This window comes from Trichosurus vulpecula, chromosome 2 (assembly GCF_011100635.1).
Source record: "Trichosurus vulpecula isolate mTriVul1 chromosome 2, mTriVul1.pri, whole genome shotgun sequence".
Classification (NCBI taxonomy): Eukaryota; Metazoa; Chordata; class Mammalia; order Diprotodontia; family Phalangeridae; genus Trichosurus; species Trichosurus vulpecula.
The window spans coordinates 252,175,078-252,196,081 of record NC_050574.1 but is presented as its reverse complement, the minus strand read 5'-3'; the positions used below and the strand labels follow the sequence as shown (position 1 = coordinate 252,196,081).

The window sequence follows — 21,004 nt, the reverse complement described above, 5'->3', positions numbered from 1 at the left end:
TACTACTATACTATGGTGGAATTACATGTTGTTCCATCCATTCTAGAAAACAGTTTGATGTTAAGAGAAGAAAGTAAAATATCCATGCCCATTGATCCAGATTTCTCTCTATTAGGCATATATTCTAAGGAGGTCAAAGCCAGAAATAAATATCTTATATGTAACAAAATATTCATAGCAACACTTTTTACAGTAGCAAAGAACTCAAAACAAGATGTTCATCAATTAGGGAACAGTTAAACAAGTAGACAAGTAACGGAACATTACTATACCAAGAGATTATTAATATAGAGAATTCAGAAAAGTGCAGGAAGTCTTGAACCAGGAATACAATATACTATCACAGGCATAACACTAAAATACAACTTAATACCATGTAATTATAATAACCAAAATTTATCCAAATAAGGGATAAAAAGTGTTCCTCCCTCACTTTTTGCTGAAGTGGGGAATTTTAGGTATGGAGCATTCCATATGATATCAAATTCAGTTTCTAGGCTTTTTACTTTTTCTAAATTAATTTTTTCCTAATGTGTTTTATCCTTTGACAAGTCACAATAGCTGCCTGCACCTTGGTTTCTCATCTGTAAAATGAAAGAGTTTTAACTTGCTCCAAAACCCTGGGCAAGTTATCTAACCTCTCATCTGCAAAGGGACAGGTGGGCGTTGAACTAGATGGAGCCCTTCCATATTGAGTCTATGGCACAATGATCAAATGATCAAATGACCAGATGATTTCTCAAGTTCCTTTTGTTCTAAGCCCCATGAAGCTGATGGGCAAAATGGTCCCAAATCTGAAAATTAGATTTGCTACTGGCTAAAAATATTTAAAAAATAGATCATAAGCTTTAAAGATGGAAGGAAACTTAGAAGATCTTCTAGCCAATCACTGTATCTGTGGCCCTTGGCTTCTTAATCCATGGAGATTGTAAGTAACAGAGTAGAAGATTTAAACCCAGGTTTTTTGACTCCACATTTGGTGATCTGGCCTATTTTCATCAGCAAAGCATTGAAATTTTCACTTGGAGAATTAAAGGTATAGAGCTGAATGAATATTATTGTAAACTTGATTTCACAAAAGGATCTCTTGGGTTGACTTAGTTATGCTTTTATAAGATATAGCTTTAGGTCCAGGGATAGCTGGTGGCATCTCTAACCATGTGTGACAGCTGGCAGTTCAATGTTTCAAGTGTGAGCCATTCACACTTTGAAAATTGACAAATACCACAAATCAGGGATTGATTTATTGTTTTGTTGATATCTAGATTTAAAAAGTGTTGGAGGAAGTGTTAATGATGCCGATTAAACTTGAAAGTGTAATGGGCTCCTGAGGAAGCAGTTGTTAAATGTTTATCAGCACACCCCACCCCTTTATTGGGTCTACTCTCTTTTCATGTGGATTTAGACCAGTGATCAACCAACTATGGCTCTAGGGTCAAATCTAGCCCACCAGCTATTTTTGTATGACATTCAAGCAAAGAATGGTTTTTACATGTTAAATATAATAAAACTTTATTTTAAAATGTAAAAACCATTACAAAACTAAGCTACATAATTTGCCAAACTAACTTCAGGTTTAGACTAAATGATGATTACCAAATATAATTAAAAGTTGTATTAACTTTTTTGCTTCTTGGTTTTTTTTATTCTTTTAACTATAAGTAAAGATGATTTTGCCACACATATATTTATCCTGAATTAATTAAGATTTAAGCATTGTTCTCATATTCATCCCCCCTAAACTTACTATCTTGTCAATGAGATGTAGTTTCCTACTTCCATTTATTTCTTGGCTTAAATGCACATAGGATGATGCCTTGTAACTTGATAATAGCTGCCACAGGGCTCTATGGATTTCAATACTTGTTAAAATTGATTCCTAGATCCAGTTGTTAGTATTCAAATGTTACTTGATTTTGCCTCACTGCCCCCCCCTTCATTTAGTGAATGTATAAGTTAACAAGTATTCTGAAAGCATATTTTCAATAAAGAAAGGATTTACATAATCTTATAAAGCAAAAAAAAATAGCTTTTGAGAGAAATTGATAGCGAAGGTCATTAAATAGAATAAGTGGCACAGTTTTGTTACTAACTTATCATTGTATTCCTAGTGTTGTGCTTCATGAAACATCATAAAACCCTAAGAAAACATCTCTTACATTTATCATTGGGATTTAAACAACATTCTTAAAAGTACTTTTTTTCCTTTAGAAAAATATGCGTGATAGATTAGTAGCACTTCAAGGCATCAGGGCCCCTCTCCCAACTCCCTTAGCACACAACAGATGGGTTCTTAGAGCAAGACTACTGCTCCATCTCTCCTCAGAATTCAAGAGTATCTGTATTCTTCCATTTTTGCTAGACCATAAGGAGAGTGACCTGAATGTTTCTTCCATCAAATTCACCTCAGGGTACAGCATAGCCAGTGAATATGTCATTCCCTTGCTTATAGGATACTATATCTTGAATGAAATAAAAAGTAGAACCTCCATCTAGTCACATGCCAGCATTCCTAAAATCATTAAATATTAGGAAGATCTTATGTTATCACATTTTTGTTGTTAATAAATGATAATAACAATAATAATAGCATTTGGATTATGCCTACTATGTGCCAGGCACTGTGCTAAGCACTTTACATAATCTCATTTGATCCTCCTATCAACCCTGGGAGGTATATGTCATTCTTATCCCCATTTTACAGATGAGGAAACTCAGACCAAGCTTAAGTGACTTGGCCAAGGCCACACAGCTAGTAAGTGTCTAAGGTCAGACCTTCCTGACTCCAAGCACAGAACTATATCCACTGTGTCACCCAGCTGCCTATGTTCCATATTAATACCTGATTTCCTTTTATGTATGTTAAAGCTTTAGCATCTGCTGAGAATTCTTTAATATAAAAGGTTACTGTTGTCTTTATGGGATTCAGAAGGTGTCTGTTAACATTTCATTGATTTCATTATGATGCTAATGGCTGACAGAATCATAGCAAAAGCAGTAGAGGAAATTAAGTAAAATCAGGTGCTTCCTCTTTTCTATCAACAGTAAAACAACCTATTCAAATTATCTGTTATAAATGACTTTTGCTCACCTAGCTGTTCTTTCCAGTATTATAATAGTACCATCACTGCATAGCATTATTGAAAATCTCAGCATGTTACAAGGTAATGGTAGAAAACAAGAGAACATTCTTTTTATTCCTGCAACAAACATTTGTTGAGCCCTGTCTTGTACAAGAACAGTTATGGATGCTAAGGATGATACAAAGATAAATAAGAAAGGATCTCTGATCTCAAGAAGCTTATAGTCTAGGTTACACCCCAATAACTCTAATACAAAAATAGAATATAAACATTTCATAAAAAGATAAGAATAAAGTGTTGAGAATTCGTGGCACTTCCTGTGTGACTTGATTAACCTTTGTATATCCCCTTTCCTCAAATATGGAATTATGTCAAATAAGTATTTAAGCATATCTAAAGTCTCCATTTCACACTTTGCAGTGTTTTTAGAGTTTTTGACAGTTGGTCACATCTTATTTAGTTTATATTTAGAGAAGTCTAAAAAGGGTTCTTCATTCTAGGATGCGTGATGGTCTAGTGTTGAGAGTATTCATAAGTATCTATAGAGACTGGGCTAAATATGCCTGCTCACCCTGTGCCAAAGCATTTTAACTGGCCACAAAGAGTAAATAGTAATGCTCACCCAAGGTGTATGCTAAAATGTTCCACCAGTGCTCTACTCATGAATTTATATTCTTCTCTCTAGCTCTATTAGTGACTGCAAAGTAACTGGCAGACCATTAACCCTGGGTGACTCAGTTGCTTCAAGAGCAAATCATAGGAGGAGCTAAATGGTACAATGGATAGAGTACCAGCCCTGGAATCAGGAGGACCTGAGTTCAAATGTGACCTCAGATACTTAGTAGCTGTGTGATCCTGAATAAATCACTTAACCCTGATTGCCTCCAGAAGAAAGAAGAGTAAATCATAGATAATAATTCCTGATTGTGCTTACCCTGAGAATTGTCTTTCTTTCTCTAATCTGCTTCAAAAAAGGTGTCAGATAAAAGAGATATTTTATCCCTCCTGACTTTCAACCTTTTCTTTTTATGATTAATTGGAAAACTATTAAAAATCAAAACTCAAGGGTTTGTACATTTATTTCTCCACCAAAACAACAAAATTCAATATTCATTGTTACTGCCAATGGAAAACAGATGAAAAGAGTTCCTTCTTTCATTCCATCACCCTTCTATTTTAATACCCTTCTCAAAATTTCTTATGCTAAAACTTCATAATATAGAAATTCTCCCATGCCATTCACGCCATTCAAGGTTATATTGTCTGATTCAGGAGGGGAACCCATCAATCAAAAAGCACTTGCCTAAGTACTTACTATATTCTAGGCAATATACTAAGATAGAAAGAACGATAAAGCTAACCACCTTCAAGGAGCTCACATTCTAATAGGGGCAGAGAACATATAAATAACTAGGTATATACAAAATGCATCTAAATAAAGTATTGTTCAGTCATGTCTGACTCTTGGTGACCTTGTTTGGCATTTTCTTGGCAAACATACTGCAGCAGTTTGACATTTCCTTTCTGAGCTCATTTTATAGGTGAGGAAATTGAGGTAAATAGAGTTAAGTGCTTTGCCCAGGGTTACACAGCTAGTAAGTGTCTGAGGCCAGATTTGAACTCTGAGAGAAAGGTCTTCCTGACTCCAGGCCCAACGCTCTGTGCACTATGGTGCCACCTAGCTGCCCCTAAATAAGGTATAAATGGAAGGTGATTTCAAGGAAGAAGAAACTTTCCATCTATAGTTATCTACCTTTTTTTTTTTAAACGGCAAGCTACAAATTCGCATACTTGTCTGCCTTGCATGAAAAATAATAATACATTCCACTTCTGAATAGCGCTTTATAATTTTCCAAGAACTTGAATGTATAGTCACAGGTTTCAGGATAATGGACAAAAAGGAAGAAAAGATACTAAAGGATGCTTATCTGCCAGTGAGGAGTGGGAAGATGGAAAAGGGACTGTCATTTCAGGAAAATTGATTTTTTCTGGTTATAGTACTCGACTTTCTCAAATTTCTTGCACATAGTTCTAACATATAATAAGAAATTTCTATCTGTATTTTCGAGCTGAACTTCCAAGATTTTAATATTCTCTGTGCAATCTCTGTTCTGGAATCTTTCAGCATGAAACAGACAATCTAGTAAAATGTAATACCATGTATGTCTCTTCTCATCTCATTTTTTAAGGGAATGCATTGTGATGGTGAAAACCTTCATTTATAAGAAATATAGTCATTTCATTTGCTGGTAGGATGCTAATGCATGAAATTTCTAAAATATAGTGCCCTTTATTGAAAGCAAGTAACTATTAATAGGAACAAAAGCAAGAGTTAATTATAGTCAGCCTGATGTTCTTCTTCCAGTAGATGCATTAAGTAACTCCCACTGATTTCAACACAAGTTAGGAGTATGCCAAAAAGAAGAAACACATTAAGTTGTTGAAAAGTTATTATTTATTACTATGCCAGTTGCAAATCAATACAGAGCTATAAAGTGTAAATAATTCTTACAGGTATTGGTTAGTGATCAAAAGAAGAGTTTATATACATACATATGTTTGTGAGAACAGAGGTATGTGGGTATGTATATTTAAATCATATAAATATAGTTTATAAAAAATCTCACATGAGTCATACATCTGCACATAATCTGAAGTCAGATTTACCTCCAAACAATAATCTTCCTTTGTTCAATTTGAGAGAATTTGATTTTTTTTTTATTCCTAAAAGTGAATCATCAGGGTTTGGTTGTAAATGCCTATTATCCCTGCTACTGGGAGAGGCTGTGGCTGGTGGATAGACTAAGTCTGGGAGGGCTGAAAAGTAATAGGTTTAAAGTAGATCTAACCTCTGCATTGCCTACAGCAACATGGTGAGATCCCAAGAGCTACAAGGGGAGACTAGGCCACTAGGGTACCTAAGGAAGAGCAAAAACACCTTAAGTCCAGGATGGAGCATATCAAGGATTCCCTAACAATCAGCAGAGGGATTGGCCTGTGAGAAGCTGTATTTCTAGCCTGGATGAGATAAGGAGATCTGGTTCAAAAAAAAGTAGAATCTTCCCTAACCGTGAGTAAAGAAGAAATGAAAAAATCAAGACAAGTTTAATTTCTTTGATAACATATGATCTCATTGACATATTGTTTAATGCATATTGGGACAGTGTTCATAATAAATGGAATGTACTAGTAATTTACTTCCTAAATTTATATAGATAAGTAGCAGATTCTTAAATAGTTACATAAATTCTTACTACCTTTAATTTTTCACCCAATAATACCCCCCAAGCTTGATCACTATTTAGTTATACCACACTTATTCTTACTCCAAAATTTTTTAAAAGCTTACTACCAGAACATACTACACGTTCACATATCTCACCAGGATTCCTAAGTACTTCCATGCTGTTCTTTTCACGGGTACCAAGTTAGGCATTCACCCGCTAATCAACATATCCCAGCCCTAAATCTATTTCCTTTTGCAGCCCCACATGCACTACCGTGATGAAGCAGAAATCATCCACAAGGCGGACTTGCCACGTTCCCTGTTTCCCCATCTTAGCCCAATGCATCCTAAGCTCATAATACTGACAGAATAAAGTTGTCAAGGTAGCTCAAATAGAGTAATAGAGCTATCCAGCTTTCCAGTTTCAGCATAGAACTAAGAAGTTTATTTGCAAAATAGGACATATATTCCAAAGTAGCCAGATTCATCCTTATTTAATGATTGAAAGCATCACATTTCCAAATACAAACCTTCTCTACAGTTAACGAGTAAAAAGCCCAAACTCTTTAAATCTATGAAACTAGTCAACCAGCCTTAAAAATAATTTTAAGAACACGCACCTACACACACACACACACACACACACACAAATTGAATGGAGGGAGGAAGGCCAGAGGAAGAAAAAGACAGACAAGTGAATGAATGAATAAAATAAAAACACTCTGACTACAGATTTTATTGAGGTCTTTCTTCCATCTTTATGTAATGTTAAAAGAAATCTTTGTCAAGGCCTTTGTCCTGATTAGTAAGATAAACTCACAAAGTTAAAAGGAATTTAATCAACAGATCAAGGCAGTGAGCATTGGGTGGGCCAGCCCTGGTGTGAATTTCATTGCTGCTTTTTATAAACAGGAGTAAACCACTCCTATGTAAAGGAAAGACAATCTTGATTCATTCACACTTCAGTGAGGAGTTGGGGCTAATACCACCTCAACTCGTCTTCAAATATTTTGATTGGTACATATTTCTAATGAAAAGATGGGGTAAATGCACATTGCACACTGGGCTAGCTGCCACTTATTCTATGAGGAGACAGGATTATTGCTAAGGAGCTAAGGTCAGTGTGCATGCTGACCACTCACTCTTTCCTGAAAGCTGACTGTAGCCAAAGTCAAGTGAGGTTAAAGGTTAATGCTGAATGACTGCATTAGTGACTAATTTTACACAGTAACAAACAGTGAAGGGTTATTGTCCACAAAAATTCATGTGCTGACAGGTGGTTGTATCTCTCCCTATACCAGGAGATCAGACGCTAAAGACAGGGTATAAAGAAAAAGCTATGACCAAAGTCCTACATAAAGGCTCTGAGAAAGAAGTAGAGATTCTTCCCTGACCTGATCTTTGTTAGACCCAGTGAAGGTGTGTGAAAAAAGTGACAATGTTTAAATTAGCTTAATATAACCTATTTAGGAAATTCTATTTGGAAATAGAATATTTCTTTCTTTCTTTCAATGCACATATGCTGCCCAGAAGCAATGAGCTTCCTGAAATGTCTTTATTAAGAATCCAGGTATTTTAGCGATTATTATTTAAGTACATAGTTTTATCCAAAAATGAGTATATAAGTAAATTTACAAAGACTTATTTGTGACAATTGCATAAGGATATACCAAGTAAACTGGTTTGTCTTCATCACTACTTTAAGCTCAAGCATCCTAGATTATGAAGCTCAAGTTCAAAGCTATTTAGAATGTGGAGACATTAAAAACAAATCCAAGGTTGTATACTTCTTAGTGAAGTCCCAGCTTACTTTAAAATTTTACTCATATATCTGGTAAACAGTGCCAGAAGAAAATTTGTTTATGTTAAGTGTGAAGTTGGAGAGGAATCCTCAAAGAACAGAAAGCATTATCCTTTTACCTAATGAAAATTCAGCTAGAAAAATGAGAGAAAAAGCCTGCCAGAAGGGGCTGCTGATATAAAGAAACTAAGAGAAAGGCCAAAGGATCTTCTCTAAACTATTCTCACACATCACAAAAGTGATGGTAATCATGCCCTGCCTGAGACAAGGACCGTGTATTCCAACACTGAGGAAAATGTCCAAGATAGGGGAAAGATTATTATCCCTGGGCCAGAAGAGCCACAGTTGAAAGGCATAAGAAAATCAGCTTACCCAGCAAAGACAAGCCTGGTGTATTACTTTCAAAGCCCTAGCATCCCAGGGATAGAAACAAATGGGTAAACTCATTGCTAAACTCAGAATTTAGAGCCAAGAGAAATTCAATAAGATTGGGATACCAAACTGAAAGGCATTCCAGCAAATTTGTGTTTTATCTGACTCAAATTGATTTCCCCAAAGCTTACGAATTACTCTTCTGTCATCTTGGATAACCCACCTTTGGCTGGCGCTGACCCGGGAACATGATCACTGGCAAGGCCCTGGACACCTCCTGGCTCATTCACCTCTGCTCAGGTGTCAGTGCTATAACTTTATTTCTTAAGGTCAGCTGATGTCACATTAAAAAGGATCAGCTTCATATAATGAAGAATTTCCTGGAATATAGAGAATTCTCTTCAATTCACAGGCTGCCCAGAAGCTTCTAAGCTTCCTGGAATTTATATTATATATTCAAGATATCTCAGCAATCATTTGAAACACCAAATTTTTTGCTAACAGAAACATATACAAAAATAGTACAAAGCGATCCGAGGCCAGTAAGGCACAAAATGTCTATCAATGAAATACTACAGTAAAAAATCCTGAGATTTTAATACTGTTGAGAATGAAGGGAAGAATATATCTTTAAGAAACGTTGATTACCAAAATAAAAGTTGATTATTAAGCTTCTGCTTAATTTCCTTGGCTCAGATAAGTAGGAATGGATGAAAAAAATACATAAAATATCTTCGATGCATTTGATAGTAACTATAAATTATACTGCTTTAACGGAAGTATGACTTTTGTTTCTTCTTTATGGAGTTATTGGATAATAAACACAAGAAAGAATATCTGAACCCTGATCTAGTTTACATAGTTTTGTTTTTTCTATAGTGTTCTTGTGTTTGTATTAAATGTAACTTTAGATGTGTCTTCTTGGCAAGTTTTGACAATCATCTTGTCCAACTGTCTCATTTTACAGATGAGGAATCTGTGGCCAGGGTGGGTTAAATGATTTGCCCAGACTGGTAGCAAGCATCAGAACTGGAGTTTGAACCCATAACCTAAGTCTCAAAACTCAGGGCATTTTTTACTATGCCACTATACAATGCAAATAAATTTATTAGTCAGAGAATTGTGCTTTATAAAACATTATAGAAACTAATATTTTGTTGAATGTTTTGGTTTGGTTTGTTTTAGGTGTTTTGATTTCTATTAATGTAGAGGTGAAATTTGGTCTCAAAAATTCAGACATAAAAAATGACCACGCGTAGCCCTCTGGACAACTTTGTCAACTTTCAGTTTCTACGCCCATGGTCTGAGCAGCACTGCTCCCACCATATGGCTCAGGGTACATATCCTGCTAGCTCATGACAGGACTAGAAATATATTCACATCATAGATATCAAAAATCTGAGACATTATGTGTTAGATGTCCCTGTAGCTTTAAGATTAGTGACTGTTTTGGAGTCTCACCACACTCCCACTCAAGGTTTTTCTCATTTCTCAGATTGCAGTGTTTGGTACAATACTCATTAGCCTGGAGAATTACATTAGGACTCAGGAATAGCATCCTCCAAATTAATACTATCTTTCACATATGTTAAACCTTCAAATAATCAAATCTAAGTGTCAAAAAGAACTGAACAAGGAGTGACGTCCAAAATATGTGAAAGACTGAATCTCTAACAGTCCAATGGGACAAAAAAGTATCATGGTTTGAGTTTTTACTTTTCTTAGTATGTTATTATTTGAATGAGTTTAATTTAAAATGCACAATTAAGCCCCATATTTGACTAGAGAAGAATCACTCCTTTTAGTTGTTGTTTAGTCATGTCTGACACTAAGTGGCCCCATGGACTTTTGTCCATGGGATTTTCTTGGGAAAGATACTGCAGTGGCTTACCATACTTCTCCACTGTCCCTGTTTTACAGATGAGGAACTAAGGCAAATATGATTTTAGTGACTTGCCCAGGGTCACACAGGTAGTAAGTGTCTGAGGCCACATTTGAACTCAAATATTCTTGACTCCAGGCCTGGTGATCTATCCATTATGCCACCTAGCTGCCCCGCTGCTTTTAATAAATTAAAAAAAAATAGATTGTTTTTCTCAGACCCCAAACTGACATTGTCAATTAAGTATGTTAGAGGGAAAGAAAAATCCATAAAACTTGAGACAAGGACAATACTCCTGCTGACCATTATCCATTGATTCAGTAGAATTTCAGTCACAGTGTGACTTTGTGGTACTCACTGTTCACTTTGTCATTTAGGAATAGGTGTTTGAGAGCAACAATTAAACAACCATTAATCCATTAGACAGCTACACTAAGGGGAAGCTATCCCAAGTACTGTCATGATCTGCTGTGACAGAGATGGCCTGAGACATGCGGCAGGTGTGGTGCTGCTCAGACGAGGAATTGTGGGCGTTGAAAGATGACAATAATGTCCAGAGAGCTATAGAGGGAAAAACAGGAAACTAGGAATAGGTGAGAGATACTGTATTTCTCTGTTTTTCATTATCCTCCACATGCAATATTTCCAATACATTAACAGTGCATTAGAGTCGGTTGCTTGCTTAGTGACTGGAATAGAACCATGAAATTGGCCAAGTCTTGCCAGTTTTAAAATGCAGATTGATAGCTTATTGTTTAAGGGAATGAAGTCTTCCCAATCCTGTAACAAATCTGTCTATAACCAATAAAACTCTCAGGTCATCGTCATACCTGTTGTTTAATTTCTTGCACTTGTTTGGCTATTCAACCCTCTGTGGTACTCGGGCTAGAGAGATGGAAATACAACACTTTGGAGCACTGTAAAGGATGATAAACCCAAACATGACTCTGAAGGAGAGGCACACAAGTCTACCTAGGAGGTTTTGTTTGAAAAGATCCCTAGGCTATTGTCAGGGATCTTCTATCAATCACTGGTCTTTCTCAATTCTTTGTATAAAAACATCTAACTTCATTATATGCATTGTAAAGGTTGACCCTGAAAATGGCTGAGTAAGAGAAAAATGCTGTATTAATTGACTGTACTCCTACTGATTTATTATAATAATAAATTACTTTTTATTGTGCTACTGTAGTTAGCTATAATCATATTCGACAAAAGAAAATTCAAGGAACTTCATGATGTCATAGAACTAGTCAAAAGAGGATAATATACTTCCGAGAGGCAGCAGTAGTGAGATAGAAATAGTCAGCTGGCCTCAGATTCAGGAAAACCTGGGTTCCAGTCCTACTTTGGACATATATTGGGGGAAGTTCAGGGGGACCCTGGACGAATCACTTTTCAACTGTGAGTGCCCTTAGCTACTCACTAAGACTACATGTAGGATAGTTACCAATCTGAATCCCTGGAGGGATTTTCCTCACTAGGACTGCCCTGCAAGAATGAAATCATAAGCGCTATTACCTTGCTAAGGGCAACTAGGTGGCATAGTGCATAGAGTGCCAGACCTGGAATCAGGAAGAATTGAGTTCAAATTCAGCCTCAGATACTTCCTAGCTGTGTGACCCCAAGCAAGTGACTTAACCCTGTTTGCTTTAGTTTCCTCATCTGTAAAATGAGCTAGAGAATAAAATGGTTTTGCCAAGAAAAACCCAAATAGTGTTGGACATGAAACAACTGAACAACAACAAATTCACCTTGCTACCATAGGCCACAAACTTCAATTAGCCAGTCACTAGGTGTTGGTCATGTCAAAATTGTCTAAAAAAATATTAACACCTTGTAATTTTAGTAGTTTGAATGGGAAAATCCTCATTTTGAATAAAGACTGCTCTGAACTTCCTTCCTCACATGTAAAATGCACTAATTGTTCAATAAGCATTTATTAGTCCCCTACTATGTGTCAGGCAGTGCGTACAGTGATAGAGATAAAAGAATGAAAATGAAACAGTCCTTATTTTTAACTTCCTTGCATTTTATCTGTAGAATTTAGATCAAGAATATATCATCTCTAAACTTTTCATCTTCCCCAGAACTTAGCATTGTGCTCTACACACAATAGGCATTCAATAAATATTTATGGAATTGAATACAAGTGATACAAGGACACTTCCAAGGTCTTTCTGAAGGACTTTGGAATCAATTATAAGATGTGAAAGGCAGGACTTCCCAGCATATTGTGCTCACATCAAAGAAGGTTCCATGCTTTCTGAACAAAGCAAAATTTCAGTAGCCCAAAGGAAACATGAGATGTGAAGATTTAGAGTCCTCTCCATTTTGAATGTTCCTACAGACTATTTGTGTCGACATGTGGTAGAACCTTCAGAGCTCATATTGGTCTGATCAGCCATAGTCGGATACACTGTACATTTGTCCTTACATAGTGATATCATTTTGGTCCTCTTCTATTATGAAAGACAACAACTCACATCAACCCATGGAACTGAATTGACTCTCAGGCTGGGGCCAGATTGCCTGAGAGCATCAGTGCTGTCTACATAGTCGGTCCTATATGTGTTCATGGATTTGAATTGTTATGGATGGAAATAGGAAGCCATTAATATTTGTCACCCATGCCTATGGTTATTAAGACAATTAACAATCCCAAAATGGGAGAATGTATGTGAGAGGAAAGGGCTCATTCAAGTGTCAATCTGAAAGATAACCCAAACCCAAATATTGTGCTAAATTCATCCCAAAGAGTTTGTTTCTATGGACAAAAGTTGTGGTGAGTGGTGAAATACAAAACAAAATAATAGTCAGAGTTGGTGAGCTAAAGGACTTTTGATAGTTTGCTAGGTTACACCATGGAAAAAAACACAAGGGGCATTACATGATGGACATTTTTCCTCCCATATTGACTACTTGAGAAAATTAACTTGTATGGCTACAACATGCTGGTACTGCCTCCATCTTCCTAAATTGCTTTGATGAGGCTGGACAGTTATAAGTTATAAACAGTAGTAAAGTGATGTGATGAAAATGACATTTAAGAAAGGTCAGTGTAGCAATGGTATTATGCGAGGCCAATTTGAAGAAGGGGAGTTTGAAAGAAGAAAAAAACAAGTAGAATCAATGAGGCTATTGGAGTTATCTAGACATAGATAATAAGGCCAAGTACTAAGGTATAGTCAGGGATAATGCCTATACTCATCTATCTCCTGGGGGGCTGGGCAGTATAGTCCCCATCACTGACCTATCGTTTAACATTTTTTAATCTACCCTGAAATCACTAAGGTCAAGAATTTGCTTCCCTTCTATGGGAAATGATACATGTAAGTTGATATAGAAGATGGAAAAGGAAGAGTCAGAGATGATGACATGTTTTTGAGACTTACTAATCAGGGGAACAGTTAAGCCACTAACAGGATGAGGAAATTAGTAGGGAGACCTAATGGTTTCTAGGACACTGGAGATCTCACAATTTAATCTTCTAGAGAGTTAATATAAATCACTATGGCTAGGGTTATCTGCTTGTAGTTTCAGTCTGTATTCAGTCTACCCACTTCTGAAAAATTTAAAAAAAATAAAAGTGATCCCCAGGTTACTGACCTAGTTACTTCTTTCAAAAGTAGTTAGGTAAAAGAGGAGGAAGAAGAGTGAGTATCTGGAGGACAGAGAAAGTCAGTAAAGGTCCTGGATGATTCTAAGGGGACTTCAGCAGAGGACATGGTATAAGGCAAAACTGAGAGGAAAAAAATAGATTATTATTATTCTATGTTGATAATGTGGTAACTGCATACACACACCAAAAAAAAAAGTTAAAGGAAAATTGAAGTAATTATCAAGTTGCTTAAAGCCTCGAATACCAAGACAATTCATGTGAATTTTCTTGATAATTGCCTCAATTCTCCCTTGAACTTTGCATATGCAGACACAGCAAAAAAAAAATCCAAAATAAAACAAAACCAAAAAATCAATTCTGTGATCTATGATAATTCATTCAATTGTAAGTTATTAAGTCAACTATGGACATTTAGTGGATGTTAAGTCTATTAAAAGCAATTTGTTCTTTGCCCACTATGGACAAAGAAACATGCGAGGTATGAGGGGAGCTACAATATTAACTGAAGTGTTAATTCCTGCTCTCATAGAATTTAGGAGAAGTTAGTTTGAGGGGGGAATGATAAATTCTGTTTTGTGCACTGAGAATTTTAAGGTACTGCTGGGACTTACAGGGAGAAATGTATGATGAACAGTTTGAAATGAGAGATGTCAGAGGGAGAGAGAGAGGGGGGGGGGGGAGACAGAGAGATGGAGGAGACATTCTCCTAAATGTAACAATTAAAGCTATGGGAGTGGATGAGGTTGCAGAAGAAAGAGAGCCAAGAGGAAAACTTTAGAGAAAACCTACCCTAAGGGGCCAGGAAGAGGAAAAATAAGCAAAGGAGAGAGTAGTCAAAGAGGTAAAAGAGAAAATATAAAGAAAGCAATATGACAGAAGCAAAAGGAGGAAGAAAAGAAACAAGTATTTATTAAGTACCTAATTACCCAGAGCCACAGAGCTAGTAAGAATCTGAAGCTGCATTTGAACTTGGGTCTTTCTGACTCCAGGAGCAGTGCTCTATCCTCTGTGCCACCTAGTGGCCTAGGAGGAAGAAAGTGTCAAGGAAGGAAAGGTCAACAATGTTAAATGGTACAGAGAGGTCAAGAAGATTTAAAAGTGGGGAAAAAACAACCAAATTAGATTTGGCTATGAGGATGTCTGGTGACATTTGAGAGACTAGTTTCTGTAAAGGAAGTTTCTGATAAGGAAGAAAATAGAGCAGTGAGTGATTGGTGAGGAAGTGGAAGGTATTTGGTACAGACTACTTTTCATGAAGATAATCAGTAAAAGGGAAGTAAGAAAAAATGGGACAGTAACTGGATGGGGCAGCAGAGCTTAGACAGAGCTATAACTAGGACAGGAAAATGAGGTTTTGTCTTAAGAGTGCGAAAATAAATATAATAAATATAAAGGGTGCCAATAACACTCATGAACTGTTGGTGGAGTTGTGAACTGGTTCAATTATCCTGGAGAACAATTTAGAACTATATCCAAAAGGCTATAAAACTGTGATATCCTTTGACCCAGCAATACCACTAATAAGTTTGTATCCCAAAGAGATCAAAGAAAAAGGAAAAGGACCTAGTCATACAAAATTATTTATAGCAACTCTTTTTGTGGTGGCAAAAAAAATTGGAAATAGAGGGGGTGCCCATTGATCAGGGAGTGGCTGAACAAGTCATATATGATTTGGATGGAATATTGTTGTGCTACAAAAAATGGCAAAGGATGGTTTCCAAAAAATCTGGGAAGACTTATATGAACTAATGCAAAGTGAAATTAGCAGAACCAGGAGACAATTGCACATAGTAATAGCAACACCTTAAGGGTGATCAAACATAAAAGACTGAGCTACTATGTTCAAAGAAATGACCCAAGACAATTCCAAAGGATCCATTCCAAAAAATGTTATCCACCTCCAGAGAGAACTAATGAACTCTGAGTGCAGATTGAAGCATACTTTTTATTCAACTTTCTTGATTTTTATATGTGTGCATATTTTCTTTTGCAACATGGCTAACATGGAAATATATTTTGCATAACCTCACATGTATAATAGATAAATATCTTGCCTTCTCAATGAGAGGGGGAGGGGAAGAAGATATAACTGGTATAAGTACTGGTATAAGAACAGAATTGAACCCAGGTCCTCCTGACTCCAGCCCCAGGTCTTTACCTACTGAGACATCTAACTGCCTCCATTGATCCCCAAAAGAATTGTGATGAACTCTTGAGCTTCACCTTTTGAAAATTGTGTAGCCAATTCTGTTGCCTGGGCAGAAGACATAACCAATAACAACCAAAACACTATTGCTCGCATCCTTTATTTGCCGCATTCATAAGTACTCAATGTATGTGAGATTGAACTGAATTGAACTGTTGCCATTCCTGGCCCACTGGAAGGCACCCCATCCTTTACAGTACTGCCAGAGCATTGTTCCTCATGAACGGCTCTAACCACTTCACATCTGTGCCCAAAACCTACAGCTTGTCTCTACTAAAGAACAAAAGCAACAACTTCCCTGGCCTGGCACTCAAAGCTCTCTATAATTTGGCCTCTCTAGCCACTTATCATACTATTCCACATTCAGATACTCAAATTTCCTCAGACCCCTGTCCACTTTCAACCCTGTGCCTTTGCTCACTACTATATCTCTTACATATGATGGGTTCTCCACAGATTGCTTTGCCTATTGAAATGCCTCATTTCCATTAAGTTCTAAGTCAAGTTTCCTGCTTCTACATATGTAAATGATCTTCCTTCTTCCTGTGACCTCCTGCTTGACTTCTCCAAAGGACTTACTGTCCTCTAAAGTGTTTTACAGTTTGGGGTATATTTATATAGCATCCTCTCCCTTTTTTGAACTACAAGTTTCATAAGGACAGGGCCAGTCCTGTACTGTTTCATTCTGCTTTACCAGTAACCATAGCACAGTGGATTGGGCGTCACTGTATAAGTCTTAATAATTTCTTGAATAAAATTCAATTGAATTGAATATTTGATGTGAAATGATGTCAGTTTCTTAGAAATAATGTTAATGAAGTCCTAATTTAAGTGCTGCCTCCGAGAACATCTGCAAAATAAAAAGACATGATGTCATGCCTGAGCAATAGTGAATAAAGTAGCATATTAACATCACTTGCTTTTGCCTGACAGTTTGTGAGTGGAAATAATATTGGGGGGAAATTTATCTTTTTTCAACCTTGATCATGGACTATAGAGAAAAGAAAAAAAAAACAAACATTATCCCTTACTGCTTTAGAAGTAGATTAATTTTGGATTCAATAAACATAGTATTTCTTCCTATATTTTTAAATCCATACCTGAAATGTGGAATGTTGAAATACAGGAAGAAATGGAGATTTTAAAAAGCAATCTTTTATTAATTCAGGTATGAAATTATCTTGACAAGTCAAGTGTGACCTTGACTCCAGTGAGATTTCCCCTTTTTAATTTAGTATTTAAAAGTGTGCAAAACTGCCAGAGCAGCCATAAATCTCTAAATCTAAAAGAAAGCCCTTTGAAGCTCTAGACAGACAATGCAGTGGAAGTCTCCTAACAAGCACTGCATTCATGCTATTCAACTGGGAGCCCTGGTTTTGATGTGTTTAAGAATCTAGAACAGGGGTTCTTAACCTTTTTTTGTGTCATGGACCCCTTTGGCAGTGTAGTGAAGCCTATGGACCCTTTCTTGGAATATTTTTAAATATATAAAATAAAGTACATAGAATTACAAAGAAAGCCAATGATATTTAAATACAGTTATTGAAATATATTTTTTAAATTTATAGGCTCCAGATTAAGAACGCTTGACTAAAGTTGCATACTTATACAGAGCCATTTACTTACTCTCCTATAGGACCTGTCTTAACTTCTACAGGAATGCCAACCAGTTCACTGTGGTTTCCAGTTTTTACAGTTGCTATGACTTACTTCTGTTGGACCTCATCCATCTCAACAGTTAGAGTTTTGACAGTTACCCTTGATGGGAGAGGATAAGGAGATTGAGAGAAGAGATGAAGTCCACCAGGGATTGCAAGTGCTTTTAGAGCAAATTTCTTGGCTATTTTAGTTGCATATTGGATGTTTTTAAAAGAAATACATATATATATATATATATATATATATATATATATATATACATATATATATATATATATATTTATCAGCTTCTTATATTGTACTATACATGGAGAAAAGTTCTTAAAATACAATTTTTCAATCTTCTGCACTGTATTGAGTTTCAACTGATCAGCTCCCTGGTAAGCAACTAGAAGACAGTTTCTCTTATAATTTGCAAAATGTAGTGAGACACAGTGTACGCAAACATGGGGAATTTAACAAACATGCCATTATGCTTCAACTTTATTAAACAAATAGAGATTGGATGTATTGTCTTAGACCACAACCCCCTAGATAATCTTTATAGCTTTATCATCCAGTCCCTATATGTAGCAACTTTTTGTTGTCTTAAAGCTAGTAGAAGATTACTGAGGTTCACAAAAAGAACCAGGTGAAGTTGCTATCCAGAACTATCACCTTCTGGTCTGCTGGAGCTAGGGTATATAATGGTCATATTAATATTAATAATAATAATAAGGATAAGTTTATCATTTATTATTATCAATTAATGGTCATTAATTATGATGGTAATGATAATACACTACCTTCAGGACCATTGTTTAATACTTCTGCTTCTCCCTTCTTGTACACTCTCTGCCAGGGGCATTTGCTACTGCTTGCCACCTCCCACTTCCTCAACACTGGTCCTATTAATAGTCTGTTTGATCTTCTTGTAAACCAGACTAAGAGGCTACAGAAATGGGGACAGGGGGCACTAAATGACTACAAAAATTAAACAAATGTCTGAATAAATGAATGTAAATAGACATTAGTTTCCCCAATGAATACGGAAAGTTTTGGTTCTAGTTCAGTGACTAGATTTGCTAGCTAGCTTTGTTGACTAAACAAAATGCTAAGGGTTAAACTGATTTCTCAAAGTCCCAGTGTTGAGAATCCTCTTGAGTCTTGGTGTGATATATAGAGCATCTGTTTTGGTTTGTTTGTTTAATCCAATTCCAATTTTTTTTCCTCTTAGGTGGCCCCTTTGGTACATACTTTTCAACCCACCAAATAATGTCCAAATTTGAATTCTGCATATGTGTTACTAGAAATGATAAAATAATATTTCCTTAGATATTATCTGCCCTGGAATTCAAATAGTGACCATAATGCATTCCTATGTACTAACAAACTGAAAATATTTCAAGGCAGGAATATCCAGAAGTAGCATGCTGAAATAAAGCAGTAAAATTTTAGACTTTCTCAAAGTGCAAAGAACTGTGAACTTTAGGCTCCAAGTCCCTTGAGTAGAGGTGCTGTTGAATCAATCCAACGGTCTGTTTAGCAGATACCGTAGTGTCAGGAATCCACAATAGTAGACAAATGAACATTTTTTATAACCCAGACTCATAACCTATGACCACTATTTCATTTGTCAGCTAACATTCTCTCTACTTCTCTGAAGTGTTACCAAGGTGATATTGCTAAGGAAGGGGCTATATAGTGTCAGAAATAATACGTTTCTATTTATTGGGCATCCAGTTTTTGAGTAATTTGGGGAGCCAGCCAGGTGTAGAGCAATGTGCACTAGGTTTTGTGTCAAAGGACCTAGGATTAAATTCTAGCTCTGCTCCTAACTGCTTTTGTGACCTTAAGCAAGCTGCTGAGCCCTTGGGCCTGAGTTTCCTCATCTGTAAAATGAGGAGGTTTGAACTAGATAATCTCTAAGGTCCCTTACAGCTTTAAAGCTATGGTCCTGTGATCCTTAGAGCAGTGGCTTTAGTCACTGATTTGAAATCAGTCTCTATAAAACCTGGATATAACACTGGTCTTTCAGTCTGCTTTGGAAAGTAACCATGCTAAGTAGTCAACAAAATGGAATCACTTTCATTTATGTAATCTGTGGAGAAAAAATACCCATTTTTCATACGGTTCCTGTGGTGTGTCATTGACGATCTAAAGTGCAAACTCCTTTTGCAAGATGATAATGATAATAATAGCAATAACTGTAATAACAACTAGCATTTATATAGTGCTTTAAGGCTTGTGAAGTACTTTACAAATATTATCTCATTAGCTCCTCACAGCAGCCCTGGGAGGTAGGTGATATAATTGTCCCCACTTTATGGATGAGGAAACTGAGGCAAGTAGAAGTAAAGTCATTTGAAAAGGATCACACAGATAATAAGGTTCTGATGTCAGTTTTGAACTGAGGTCTTCTCAGCTCAAGATCTAGGGCTCTCTCCATCACACCACCTCTAAAGAACAGTTCATATTCCCTAGATTATCAAGTCTGAGAATAATGACCACATCACATTTGGATTCCTCTCAATAACTGTCACTCACTCTCTCTCTCTCTCTCTCTCTCTCTCTCACTCACTCACTCATATCTTTGAACACTAATGTTACTTCAATGATGGAACATCTCCAAACAATCCCACAATTATAGGTGAATCAAAACTCAGTGGAGAGAGTCATGGTGAATAGAAGGAACATATTACCATCAATGACTTCCCCATATGATGTATTATAAAGAGCAGCATAGGATCCTGGGCAGCTAGGTGTCACAGTGGACAGAGCAATGAGCCTGGAGTCAGGAAGACCTGAGTTCAAATCTGACCTCAGAAACATCATCTGTGTGACTCTGGGCAAGTCCCTTTACCTTGTTTGCCTCAGTTTCTTCATATGTAAAATGAGCCAGAGAAGGAAGTGGCAAACTACTCCAATATCTTTGCCTAGAAAACCTCAAACAGGAGTCCCAAAGAGTCAGACATAATTGAACAATACGGCATCATAGATACTTAGCTGTAAGAGACCTTAGTAAGTTATCTTATTTTAAAGATAAGGAAATAAAGCCCAGAGATGTAAAGTTACTTGCCAAAAGTCATATAGTTAATAAACATAAGTAACTAGATGGCACAATTGATTATATGCTGAATCTGAGACAGGAAAATACGGGTTCAAATCACCTTC

At 36.5% G+C, this 21,004-nt stretch overlaps 1 protein-coding gene across 1 annotated transcript in view; it reads left to right on the top strand.

Moving 5' to 3' along the window:
- The window catches only part of TMEFF2 (transmembrane protein with EGF like and two follistatin like domains 2), a 297,660-nt gene that overhangs the window by 97,740 nt on the left and 178,916 nt on the right, over positions 1-21,004 (top strand). The window lies entirely within an intron of this gene.